Source organism: Macaca mulatta, chromosome 2, assembly GCF_049350105.2.
Source record: "Macaca mulatta isolate MMU2019108-1 chromosome 2, T2T-MMU8v2.0, whole genome shotgun sequence".
NCBI lineage: Eukaryota > Metazoa > Chordata > Mammalia > Primates > Cercopithecidae > Macaca > Macaca mulatta.
The window spans coordinates 35,972,183-35,985,167 of NC_133407.1; the positions used below are offsets into that span (position 1 = coordinate 35,972,183).

Here is a 12,985-nt window from a genome sequence, read left to right on the forward strand (position 1 = left end):
ATATCATTAGGTATTCATTTTTAAACCACATCTAAAGAGATGTAGGGAAGTTAGAATACAATTATATTGCTAGAAGAAGCTGTAATAATCATGTTCTATGTAAAACAATTTGAGCTCCCTGAGGCTGAGTAGCCCTCCCAAGGTTTCCAGCTATTAAATGGAAGAGTTGGGACTCCAACCCAGTTCGCTATCCCCTGCCTCTTGCTGCTTCATCAAGGTATTGAAGATGGCTGCAATTTACAGTCTAAAGTGTGCTATAGTGTGTTTACCATGCTAACCTCCCATTTGAAAAGAGAGCTTTGAAAAACTTCCTGTCTCCATTTTTGCTTCTCACCTAATCACAGTTTTATTTATTCCTTCAACTTCAGGCCTCAACTTTATCCCCTGCTTGTTTTCAAGTTTCTTTGAGAAGTGCCTTTGAGAAAGTCCTCATGAGCTGACGTTGATTCCATGGTTTCCAGTGAAGTGGGAACCTCACCGAGTACTATCACTCATTGTGGCCTGTTCGCCTTCCTTTACTCTCAGAGTGGGCAGAGTCTTGAACAGCTGGAAGCACAGGGAAAGACAAAGCAGCAAAACATTGGGTCAGGTTTTCCTCCCAATCATACTTTTCAGAGAGAGAGAAACATGATCAGAATCCAAGACAAGCAGGTGTTCAGCATCTACTAAGAGGGCTTTTGAAGCAACTTTAAGGAATAGTTTTTAAATAATTCTGCCTGGGCCTTCAAATCACATCCCATCCTAAATTTTAAGAAGCAAAATTATTACGTGTCATTGCAAATGTGATGATTATTAGAGCCAAGGCTTCAATTTACATCAAATGTATGTATATCGAGGGTGCATCATACCACCCATGTGTCCAGCAGAGTTGTACCCAAATTATAGAAATCAGCACAGAAAATTTCTTTCTAAAATGATTATAGATTTATAGTAGAGTATTTGCATGATGGGGCAAGTTTCTCTGCCCCGGACCATCATTGCCTTGCTCGGTACTTTCTTCTGATGGGGAAGGGAGTTTTAAGCATAATGTCGAATCTAAGTTATACTTTGAGAAGTCAATATTGGCAAGATTTTTGGCTGGTTCTGCCAGGCCCAAAGAGTTCATATTGTAGGTCCTGTCCAACGTTGCTCAGTCATAGGTTCTGTTCTTCACTAGTGATACTTCCACCCAAGACCTGGAACAGAAAGCTTACTTCCAAACACTACTTTCTAGACCCACATTACAGATGGAGCAGAGTTTTTCTGAGCCTGACATTGTGCAGACATCTGTTCTGCCGGCCTGCGTGCCTGTCACTCTGCTTCCTGCTTAGGCATCAAAACCTCAACCTTAACAGGCATCTAGGACTTATACCTGGAGGGCTTCACAGCTCTACCTCCCACCTTCTATACTGTCTAAAGACTCCTTTGTTTCTGATTCCTGGAAATTTCCCTTTCTTGTTTGCATGTGTATTAAAGAAAAACTGCTAAGCTCTGAGCATTCAGCCCATTTATTGAATGACCCCAGGCCCACTGGAAATTCAGGCAACCAATTGTGGACTTCTTTGAAACCAGATTTCCCTTTATTACAGAAAAGGAAAGGAAGAATTTACATTCTGCCTCATGGGCCAACCAGAGACCTGAACTCAGAATCTTGCCTTCTGGGTGTATGTCCTTCTTTTTGCCATATCCAAGTTCTTTCCATTTCTGCTTGGAGAGACCTGCTGAAATCACACTTGAGGGAGGCAATGTGACTCTCCCTGACCAGGTACAAAATAAATCCAGCTTTGTTTCACACCATGTTTGGTGGTCTGTTGTTTGTTACTGTCCAACACAAATCTATTTTTAATTTAAAAATATATATGGACATATATATATATAGTTATATATAACTATATAAAAAACTATATCTATCTATCGATATACACACACCAGTCTTTTTGTTTTTTTGGAGCAGTTTATTTGTTTCTTTGGGGATGGGATGGGGGTGGCTTATACATCTTTAAGTCTGTCACCTTGTCTAGAGGTCTGAATAATTTCAGCATTTGCAACGTTGGCTCCCATTGTAATAACTCCACAAAGGTCCTCAAGGTCAGGAGAGCGTGGACAAACATAAATGAATAAGGAGGGAACACTAAAAGTGTTTTTCCTTTGTGTAGAAAGGCTGTCAGTGCCCAGGCCAAGGTCACAGCTTTGCTCTTCAACCCAAAGTTGCAGAGGCAGAAGGGCCACTTTCTGTGCAGTCAGGAATCTGGGTTCCTACCATCAGCAGCCATATGGGTTTGGGAACATTCGTCAGCTGGAGAACTCGCTGAGATGGAAAAAGAAACTTTTCACAGGACAGCCCAAAATATTTTTTAAACTTATGGAAAACTGGTAGTGACTTTCTCCATGTGCCAACTGCTGACGTGCATTTTTGTTTAAAGATATACCAGGTAGAAAAATAGTGAAATGTTTCAAGGAATACCTCAGCTGATGAGCGTTGGCTGTTCTGGGGGCTCACAGAGGGCAGTGTAGGGATTGAGGCATACTTTTTGATGTAGAAGAAAAGATTTGGAACAGTACTGACACACAGTAGACATGACATAAACTCAGCTATCATTGTAATATACAGAAGAATGATAAAATCCCACAGGTTCATTTAGCTGAGGTGCTAACAGCAGTAGGTGTCAAGTACTCTCACATTCCAATGTGAGTCACTAAACTAGCTAGAACATTCATGTAGACCATCCATGTTGCAAAGGGAGTGGCTGGAGCCTGGTTCTGCTAGAGTCAGGGAGGTTGAAGATTAAGTAAGGGAGAATAAGTATTTCTTTAGAGAGAATTGTCAGAGGACCGTGGAGTTTCCACTTTCCAGGGAATAGAGGTATTTCTCCATCGCTGTGAACCAAATGAGGAGGATGTGTCAAGCAACTACCCAGAGAGCTTCCCCTGCATCTTCTATAATTTGGGGATATGAGGACATGTGTCCGATACACATCTGGAAAAATCTATAGGTGAGAGGCTGTAGCTAAAGAGACCAGAGCTGAAAAATAGAGGCAGAGGGAGGGAGGTCACTTTTTGGGGGGAAGGTAGGAGACAAAGATATGGAACCCTTGGAAGGGATCTTGCTGTCAGTTGTCTTGAAAAGGACACTTCCCAAGAGATCATCCTTTCTGAGGTGAGGTGAACAGGGCAGAGAGAAGCTGGAGTACTGCTACATGCAGAAGCTGAGGGTGGAAGGGGAACCGGAAATGGCTGTCAGGGAGGGACAATATCACACCAGGGAATTACAGTTGAAGCCGTCTCCCGTCTACCCTCGTGTGTGTGTAGTGCGTGTTGTATGTGTGTGGTGTGGTGTGTGTGTGGTGTGTGTGGTGTATGCATGTGTGGTGTGTGTGTGGTGTGGTATGTGTGGGATGTGTGGTGTGTGTGGTGTGTGGAGTGTGTGGTGTGTGCGTCTGTAGTGTGTGTGGTGTGTGGTGTGTGGTGTGTGTGGTGTGTGTGGTGTGGTTTGTGTGTAGTGTGTGTGGTATGTGTGTGGTGTGGTGTGTGTGTGGGATGTGTGGTGTGTGTGGTGTGTGTGTGGTGTGTGTAGTGTGTGGTGTGTGCGTGTGTAATGTGTGGTGTATGTGGTGTGTGGTATGTGTGGTGTGTGGTGTGTGTGGTGTGTGCGGGGTGTGTGTGTGTTGTGTGTGTGTTGTGTGTGGTGTGTGTGTGGTGTGTGTGGGGGTGGTGTGTGTGTGTGGTGTGTGCATGTGTGGTATGAGTGTGTATGGTGTGTGTGGTGTGTGCATAGTGTGTGTGTGTGGTGTGTGTGTGGGGTGTGTGTGTGGGGTGTGTGTGTGGTGTGTGTGTGGGGTGTGTGTGGGGTGTGTGTGGGGTGTGTGTGTGGTGTGTGTGTGGGGGGTGTGTGGGGGGTGTGTGTGTGTGGGGTGTGTGTGTGTGTGTGTGTGTGTGTGTGTGTTGGCAGTGTCTCTAGGGAATTTATAACTCAGCGGCAAAAGACTTAGCATTTAGCATTTGGCTATCCCTCCTTCCAGGGGGCATCAGTGCCAGACTCCAATTGTACCCATCAGGAAACGTCTTTTCTGCTTCTTTTCTAGCTTCATCTTACTCCCTGGGGACCCCTGGAGCAGCACTGTGGGTGGAGGTAGGAAGACTATAAGATGTAGAGAAATAATGGTGAAGCCAGCGCTACCCCCACTCCCTTCCACACGGCAGGATTTCAAGCCTGCTTTAGACCTAATGGAGGAGAAGCTTTAAATTAGATGAGAGTTTAAAGTCCACAAAATGGGATTCCAGAGGCAGTTATGAAAGAATTTAGTTTATAGTTATTACACTTTGTCAAGTTCAATGGTCTTAAGTCAGTTCTAGCAGCAGAGCCTGAGATAGGTATTTAAGTGCACAGAATTTATTGAGAGAGTCCTCAGTGCTCTCAGGAGAAACTTGAAGAAGAGAGAGTGAACCAGGATAGGGCAGGGGAAGAGGCTAGGCAAAGATGTGGTCTCAGGTAAAGACTCATCTTGGTCTGATCCACAAGGGACTGTGAAGCATAAATAATACCACAAAGATGTCCCACTTTGTCAGTCAGTTGGGGTGAGGTGGGGATGGAGAGTAACCTCCCGAGTGAGTTAGCTCCCATCAGCCATGGGCAATCCTTCAGACAGGGGGCAAGCTTTGAACTGTTAACAGTGAACACTCAACGCAGCTGAGGGATGGCTGCTCCAGCCCAGTAAAAGGGACCTAGATGGGCACCAACAGTGACTGTTACAACACTTTATTTCAAAGCCCATTCCGTAGCCTTTTCTTTACAAGAACTTTAGCAGTCCCCTTGAAATATTTTTATGTGCAGTTGATACCTACAGTACAGTCTTAGTCTTGGGAAATGTTCTAAGAAAATATGCATTGAGGAAGAGAAAGTTCCCTGCCCAAATTGTGCCACCACATTGGGCCTGATGTGTAATAGCATACTTCTTTTTGGAATTTGGTGTGTTCATTACAATAATCGTAGTGCAACATAGCACACTCTTAAGATTTCCTCTTTTCTACAATAAAAATCTATGTGAACTAAAATCTTATGCACCCCTAACACTGTGAGTTGCAATACAAGGGCATAAATGGAGGCTGCCTACATACCATATATCCAATTACCTAAAAGGTAAAAACCATGCCAACAAACTGATAGGTAAAATAAGTTGTATCCCACTACATTGACATATATGCCTTCGTAACAACCTGGTCAAGTTTGAGTTCATAATTTTCAGATTCCTTAAAGTTTCATGTTAAAATAAGATGGTGGAGGAGACAGGGTCCTGCCTGTGGCTCACTGACACTTGTACTTCCTATCCGTCTTCCATTTTGTTCCGTGAGCACAAGCATATTTGACTGCTTGGACTGCCACGACAAAATGCCATAAACAGGGTGGCTTTAAAAGAGAAATTTATTGTTTCACCTATAAATGACTATTGTCATTTTAAGCCACTAAGTTTTGTGGTGATTTTTAAATGCAGAATTAGATAACTAATAAAGGAGAGAAGTACAACAGAAGGGCCATCCCAGAACCCTCTAAAATGTGGGGCCTAGGACTGGGGCTACTTTTGCTTGGATCTAAAGGCAGTGCTGACTATAGGATATCAATTTTGTTTCTTTAGGGACCTGGAGATTTCCTAGGGAAGGGTGGGTTTATTTACACAAAAGAAAAACCAAAACCAGACAAAGACACAACAACAACAAAAAGAAAACTAAAGGCCAATGTCTCTGACGAACATTGGTGCAAAAATCCTCAACAAAATACTAGCAAACTGAATTCAACAACACAGTAAAAACATTATTCTTCATGACCAAGTGGGATTCATCCCACATATGCAAGGATGGTTCAACATATGCAAATCAATAAATGTGAAACATCTTATCAACAGAATGAAGGACAAAAATCATATGATCGTTTCAATGATGCCGAAAAGGCATTCGATAAAATCCAACATCCCTTCATGATAAAAACTCTCAAACTGCATATAGAAGGAACAGACCTCAACATGATAAAAAACCATATGCAGTAAACCTATGGCTAGCATCATACTGAGCAGTGAAAAACTGAAAGCCTTTCCTCTAAGATCTGGAACATAACAAGGATGTCCACTTTCACCATTTTTATTCAACATAGTACTAGAAGTCTTAGCCAGAGCAATAGCAATTAGACAACAGGAAAAAAAAAATAAAAGAGCATCCAAATTGGAAAGGAAGAAGTCAAATTATGCTTGTTTGCAGATGATATGATCTTATATTTAGAAAAACCTAAGGACTCCACCAAAAACTATTATAGCTATAAATAAATTCAGTAAAATTGCAGGATACAAAATCAACTTACAAAAATCAGTAGTATTTCTATATGCCAATAATGATCAATCTGAAAAGCTGAGAAAGTAATCCCAAATTTAGCTACAAATAAAATAAAATCCTTAGGAATAAACTTCATCAAAGAAGTAAAGTATCTCTACAGTGAAAACCATAAAACATTGATGAAAGGAATTAAAGAGGACATAGAAAAAATAAAAAGATATTCCCTGTTCATGAACTGAAAGAATCAATATTGTTAAAATGTAGATACTACCCAAAGCAATCTACAGATTCAAGGTAATTGCTATCACAATACCAATGATATTCTTCACAGAAATAGAAAAAATAATCCTAAAATTTATATGGAACCACAGAATACCCAGAATAGCCAAACCTATCCTACGAAAAAAGAACAAAGTTGAAGGAATCACCTTACCTGACTTCTATTATACCCAGAGATATGGTAACCAAAACAGCATGGTGCTAGCATGAAAACAGACATAGAGACCAATGGAACAACAGAGAGAACCCAGGAATAGATCCATGCATTTACAATCAACTCATTTTTTATAAAGGTGCCAAGAACATACATTGAAAAAGCTCAGTCTTTTCAGTAAATGGTGCTGGGAAAACTGAGTATTTATATGCAGAAGAATGAAACTAGACCCCGCTCTCACCATATATAGAAATCAAATACAAATGGATTAAAACTGAAATCTAAGACCTTAAACTGAAGCTACTACAAGAGGACATTGGAGAAACTCTCTGGAACATTGGACTGGGCAAAAATGTTTTGAGTAATGACACACAAGCACAGGCAACCAAAACAAAAATGGACAAATGGGATCACATCAAGTTAAAAAGCTTCTGCACAGCAAAGGAAACAATCAACAAAGTGAAGAGACAACCCCCAGAATGAGTGAAAATATTTGTAATCTACCCATCTGATAGGGGATTAATAACCAGAATATTTAAGCAGCTCAAACAACTCAATAGGAAAAAACAAACAATCCAGTCAAAAAAAAAATGGGAACAAGATTTGAACAGACATTTCTCAAAAGAAGACATACAAATGGCCAATAAGTATATGAAAAAGTTATCAGCATCACTAATCATCAGAGAAATGCAAACCAAAGCCACTATGAGATATCATCTCACCATAGTTAAAATGGCTTGTATCCAAAAGGTAGGCAATAATGAATGCTGGCAAGGATGTGGGGAAAGGGGAACTCTCGTACACTGTTGGTTGGAATGTAAGCCATTGTGGAGAACTGTTTGGATGTTCTCTAAAAAACCAAAAACAGAACTACCATGTGATCTAGAATCCCACTGCTAGGTATAAACCCCCCAAAATAAAATCAGTATATTGTAGAGATATCTACCCTTCCATGTTTATTGCAGCACTATTCACAATAGCCAAGATTTGGAATCAGTCAGAGTGTCCATTAACAGATGAATGGATAAAGAAAATGTGGCGTGCGTGTGAGTGTGTGTGTGTGTGTGTGTATGAAATATTATTCAGCCACAGAAAGAATGAAAGCCTCTCATTTACAACAGCATTCATGGAACTGGAGGACATTATGTTAAGTGAAATAAGCCAGGCACCAAAAGACATATATCACATATTCTCACTCATATGTGGGAACTAAAAAATACATTGAACTCATAGAGAGTAGAATAATGGTTACCAGAGGTTGGGAAGGGCAGTGGGAAGAGGGGGATAATGAGGGCATGGTTAATGGGCACAAAAATACAGTTATAGAAGGAATAAGATCTAGTGTTCGATAGCACAATGGGGTAACTATAGTTAAAGACAATTTATTGTGTATTTCAAAATAACTAAATGAGTGAAATTGGAATGTTTCTATCACACAGAAACGATACATTCTTGAGGTGATGGATACCCCAATTACCTTTATTTGATCATTATGCATTCTATGTTTGTATCAAAATAGCACACGTACCCCATAAATATGTACAACTAATAGATATCCATAATAATAATAATTTTTTTTTTTTTTAAAAAAAGGAACTTAAAGCACTGATTAGGGTGTTTGAGACCAGGAGACTTTTCTTACCAAAACTATAACAAAAGAGCCTTTTATCTAGAGTACACAAATAAACTAAAATGTAATGAGACATTTATTTGCTTGTTTGTATAAATACACCAAAATATACACATTGGAATAGTCAAAGCAGAAGGCAATTTACTTAAACCAGTGATGCTGTCGGTTAGTTTTCAAAAATGCCTGTGAAACTTCTCTTTCAGAATCACCCATGAAGCTGGATTATGAGCTCCTATGAAACCAGACTCATCACTCAAACTGAGACTTGGTTTGTGACCCCAGACAGCATTTCCCAGCATGATCACCCAACCTACTCAGCAGACTGCTCCAAATGGCTTAGAACTGTTTTCAAAACTCACATCCTCCGTCTGAGGATACATGCTGTCAGGGTTATCTTTCTAAAACACATCTCAGATCATGTGCTTCAGTGGTTCTCAGTTGCATAGATAATTAAGTCTCAACTTCGCAGCCTGATTTTCAAAACTTTATTATACAACTCCCACTCAGCCTTCCAGTTCTGTCATCGACCAGCAGTCTCCCATGAACACACGACGACCTTTCTAGTTACCAATGAAAAGTACCATTTACTGAGCTCTTATTATGTGCCCCACACTGCACTAAGAGCTTTAAACAATATCTCATTTTATCCTTATAGGATTTTGTAGGATAAATATTATCTCTGTAGTACAAATAATAAAACAATGATTGCTAGCTCTTTTTATAGTGCTTACAATGTGCTAAGGCATTGTTCTATAGAAATATGTGTGCCACATATGTAATTTTACATTTTTCGTAGCCACATTAAAAAGTCAAAAGAAATAAGTGAAGCTGATTTTAATAAAATATTTTGTCAGGGAGCATGTAATTAACATAAGAAATCATTAATGAGATATTCCACATTTTCTTTCTTTTTTTATTTTTTGATACTAAGTCATTAAAATCTGGTGTGTATTTTACACCTATAACATATCTCAATTTGGAGGCTAAATTTTCATTGGAAACATTTGAATTCCAATGAAATCAACACAATAAATACTATGTTTATATTTTATAAAATGTACAGTAAAAAAATGTAGATTACATACCCAAGTTGTTATGAACATATCTGCATATCTGGAAGATTTCTAACATCTGAATCAAGTACCAAAAAGTCATTTCCTTTTCTATTCTCATCCAAATTGTTAAAATTGCTTGAATTTAACATTTTTAATTTCACTTTCAATCAATTAAAATAGAGTTAAAATTTTAATTTCTAACGTTGCCCTAGCCACATTTCAAGCCTCAGTAGCCACATGTGGCTGTGGCTGCCGTGCTGGACAGCATAGGTCTAAGCACTTTACTACTGTGAGGTAGGTGCTGTTATTATCTTCACTTCATTCTCAGCAAACTAACAAAAGAACAGAAAACCAAACGCCGCATGTTCTCACCACATTGTTCAAGTGGGAGTTGAACAATGAGAACACATGGACACAGGGAGGGGAACATCACACACTGGGGCTTGTCAGCGGGGGGCTAGGGGAGGGACAGCATTAGGAGAAATACCTAATGTAGATGATGGGTTGATGGTTGCAGCAAACCATCATGGCATGTGTATACCTATGTAACAAACCTACATGTTCTGCACATGTACCCCAGAACTTAAAGTATAATTAAAAAAAAAAAGAAAAGAAAAGAAACAGAGGCACAGAGAGTCGTAATTTGCATTAGTGCACTCAGCTGACGAACTGAATTGTTTCATTTGTCAGAATGCTTTCATTTGCTCAGAATGGTTGATTTGTCCAAGGTGACTTTGCTAATAAGGGTTAGAACCAGGAGTTGAACTCAGGATTGTTTATGTTCATAGCCTAAGTTTTTGCTATGGTGCTCATTGCTCTACACATTTAATTGCTCACTATTATCCTAAAATCCTTCATTGATGCTGGTCTTTTTTGTCAGACTGTTACCTCTGTCTGTATTGCCTTGCAAGGTCCATTTTAAGTGTCATTCATTCACCCATTTATTCAGTCAGTAAGTTAATTTCTTTTTCCAGCAAATACTGTTAGCCATTTTTCAAATATCTGCCATGTAGACAATAGCTGTGAACAAGGCACACATGGCCTCTGCCCACACATAACTTTTAGTTTAACAGCACTTCTCGAACTTTTAAATCTCCAGACCCTATAACACTCTAAAACTTGTTGAGGACCCCAGAGAGCTTTTGGCTATGTAGGTTATAGCTATCAATATTTATTGTAATAGAAATTAAAACTAGGACATTTTCAAAACATTTATTTATCCATTCATTTAAAGATAACATAATATGGCTGGGTGTTGTGGTTCACACCTGTAATCCCCAGCACTTTGGGAGGCTGAGACAGGCGGATCACTTGAGGCCAGGAGTTTGAGACCAGCCTGAAGAACATGGTGAAACCCCATCTCTACTAAAAAACACAAAAATTAGCCAGGAAGGGTGGTGCACGCCTGTAATCCCAGCTATTTGGGAGGCTGAGGCAGGAGAACCACTTGAATTCGGTAGGCAGAGCAGTGAACTGAGATTGCGCCACTGCACTCCAGTCTGGGTAACAGAACGAGAGTCTGTCTCAAAAAAAAAAAAAAAAGAAAAGAAAAAAAGAAAAAAAAGGAACGTAACGTAATAAACCCATTATTTGTAAACACAAAGAATATAGAATTATGAAAATATATTTTCCAAGACAACAGTTAATAAGGGGAGTGGCATTGTTTTCTGACTTTGCTAATCTCTTTAATGTGTGACTTAATAAAAGACAGCTGGATTCTCATCTCTGCTTCTGTCTTTAATCTGTTGCAATATGTTGATTTGGTTGAAATATATGAGGAAAATCTGGCCTCAACCAGATATGTAATTAGAAAAGAGAGCAGTGGTCTTAACCCATTTATGCTAGAGGTTGCAAATTTTTGAATTGCAGATATGTGTGAAAAATCAGACCTTGACGATGACCTTGAGCAGTAGGATATAAATAACTCCCACATGCTTAGCGTTCCAATAATGGAACACTAGGCGTAAATGAGTTAATAGGCTCTTAAGTGTGAAAATTGTTTTTTGCTACTATTCCGAAACTCAGCAAGTGATTGTTTATTAAGGTTTAGCTACAATATGGAATCTGAAACCATATCAATTTCATATATTAAAGTTACAAAAATTCCTAGCCTACCTTGCACATTCAATGGATTTTATTATTATTATTATTTTGAGATGGAGTCTCACTTTGTCACCCAGGCTGGAGTGTAATGGCATGATCTTGGCTCACTGCAACCTCCACCTCCTGGTTTCAAGAGGTTCTCCTGCCTCAGCCTCCCGAGTAGCTGGGATTACAGGCATGAGCCACCACGCTCGGCCTCAATTGATTTTATATATGCTTTTGTAACATGTATTGTTCATTTGGAAAACATTGATTCCCTGAGTTATACAGCTCTTTCAAATGTTGACACATTTCATTATTTATTTAAGAATCACGTTCACAGCCGGGTGTGGTGGCTCATGCCTGTAATCCCAGCACTTTGGGAGGCTGAGGCAGGTGGATCACGAGGTGAGGAGATCGAGACCATCCTGGCTAACACAGTGAAACCCTGTCTCTACTAAAAATACAAAAAATTAGCCAGGCATGGTGGCGGGTGCCTGTAGTACCAGCTACTTGGGAGGCTGACACAGGAGAATCGCTTGTACCCGGGAGGTGGAGGTTGCAGTGAGCCGAGATTGCACCACTGCACTCTGGCCTGGGTGACAGAGTGAGACTCCATCTCAAAAAAAAAAAAAAAAAAGATCACATTCACTAATATTAGCACAGATCAGATCAGAAAAATCTTCAAGTATCAGGAGGCTGTCAAGCTTGTACAGGCAGGTACAATTTTTCCAAAATTCTGATTTTTATTTGAAGGCTCAAATGTTACCATTGGCAACATATACTGCGAGTTGTTTTTCTTGAAGTAACAGGCTCATTTTGTTCATTTTTGAGAAAATTTCTACCATAGTCAAGTCTAAACAACCATAGTTTGTCTGATGTTCTTTCAAGTAAAAATGGTGCTCCTTGAAGAAAGCATCTAGCTCAGCTCACAAGTCAAACAGTCATCAGGAGCTTTTCCTTGAGAGGACCATTGTGTTTCAATGAGCAGCAAAAATGCTTAATGCATACGTTCCCATTGTGTCAAGCAGAATATTAAACAGATACATATTCAAGGGCAGTAATTTAACAAAATTCATCATTTTTTTAGTGCTTAATCAAGGGCTTTCTTAAGTAAAACTAGCATTTTTTTCTCGTAGTGAAGAAGAATACAATGACTAATAGTAAGTTTATTGCCACTGCCTGTTTTTGCTAATGCACCAGCAGTATTTTCACCCACCATTGCTTTTGCACCATCAGTGAAAATATCAATCCAGTGAAAAAGGTAAATAACATTTTAATATCATCATGAAACTAGTTTTGACCTCACGAATCCCTTGAAATGGTCTCAGGATCCCAGGAATCTAAATGCCACACTTTCAAGACCAGTGGTCTAGAAGGAAAAATAATTGGACAAGTACATGGGTAAGCTTGTTCACTCCAAGGGGTCAAGGAAGGCCTCACGGATAAAGTGATATTTAAGGTTAGATCAGAAATATATGTATCAGT

At 39.6% G+C, this 12,985-nt stretch overlaps 1 long non-coding RNA gene across 1 annotated transcript in view; it reads left to right on the forward strand.

The window, feature by feature from the left end:
• The window catches only part of LOC106997117 (uncharacterized), a 163,145-nt gene extending 153,977 nt beyond the window's left edge, over nucleotides 1–9,168 (forward strand). Inside the window, exons 9-10 of the long non-coding RNA XR_003727106.2 lie at nucleotides 1,569–1,744; nucleotides 8,564–9,168. This is a non-coding gene — a long non-coding RNA (uncharacterized LOC106997117). The remainder of the gene's footprint in view (nucleotides 1–1,568; nucleotides 1,745–8,563) is intronic.
• Nucleotides 9,169–12,985: the final 3,817 nt, after the last annotated feature.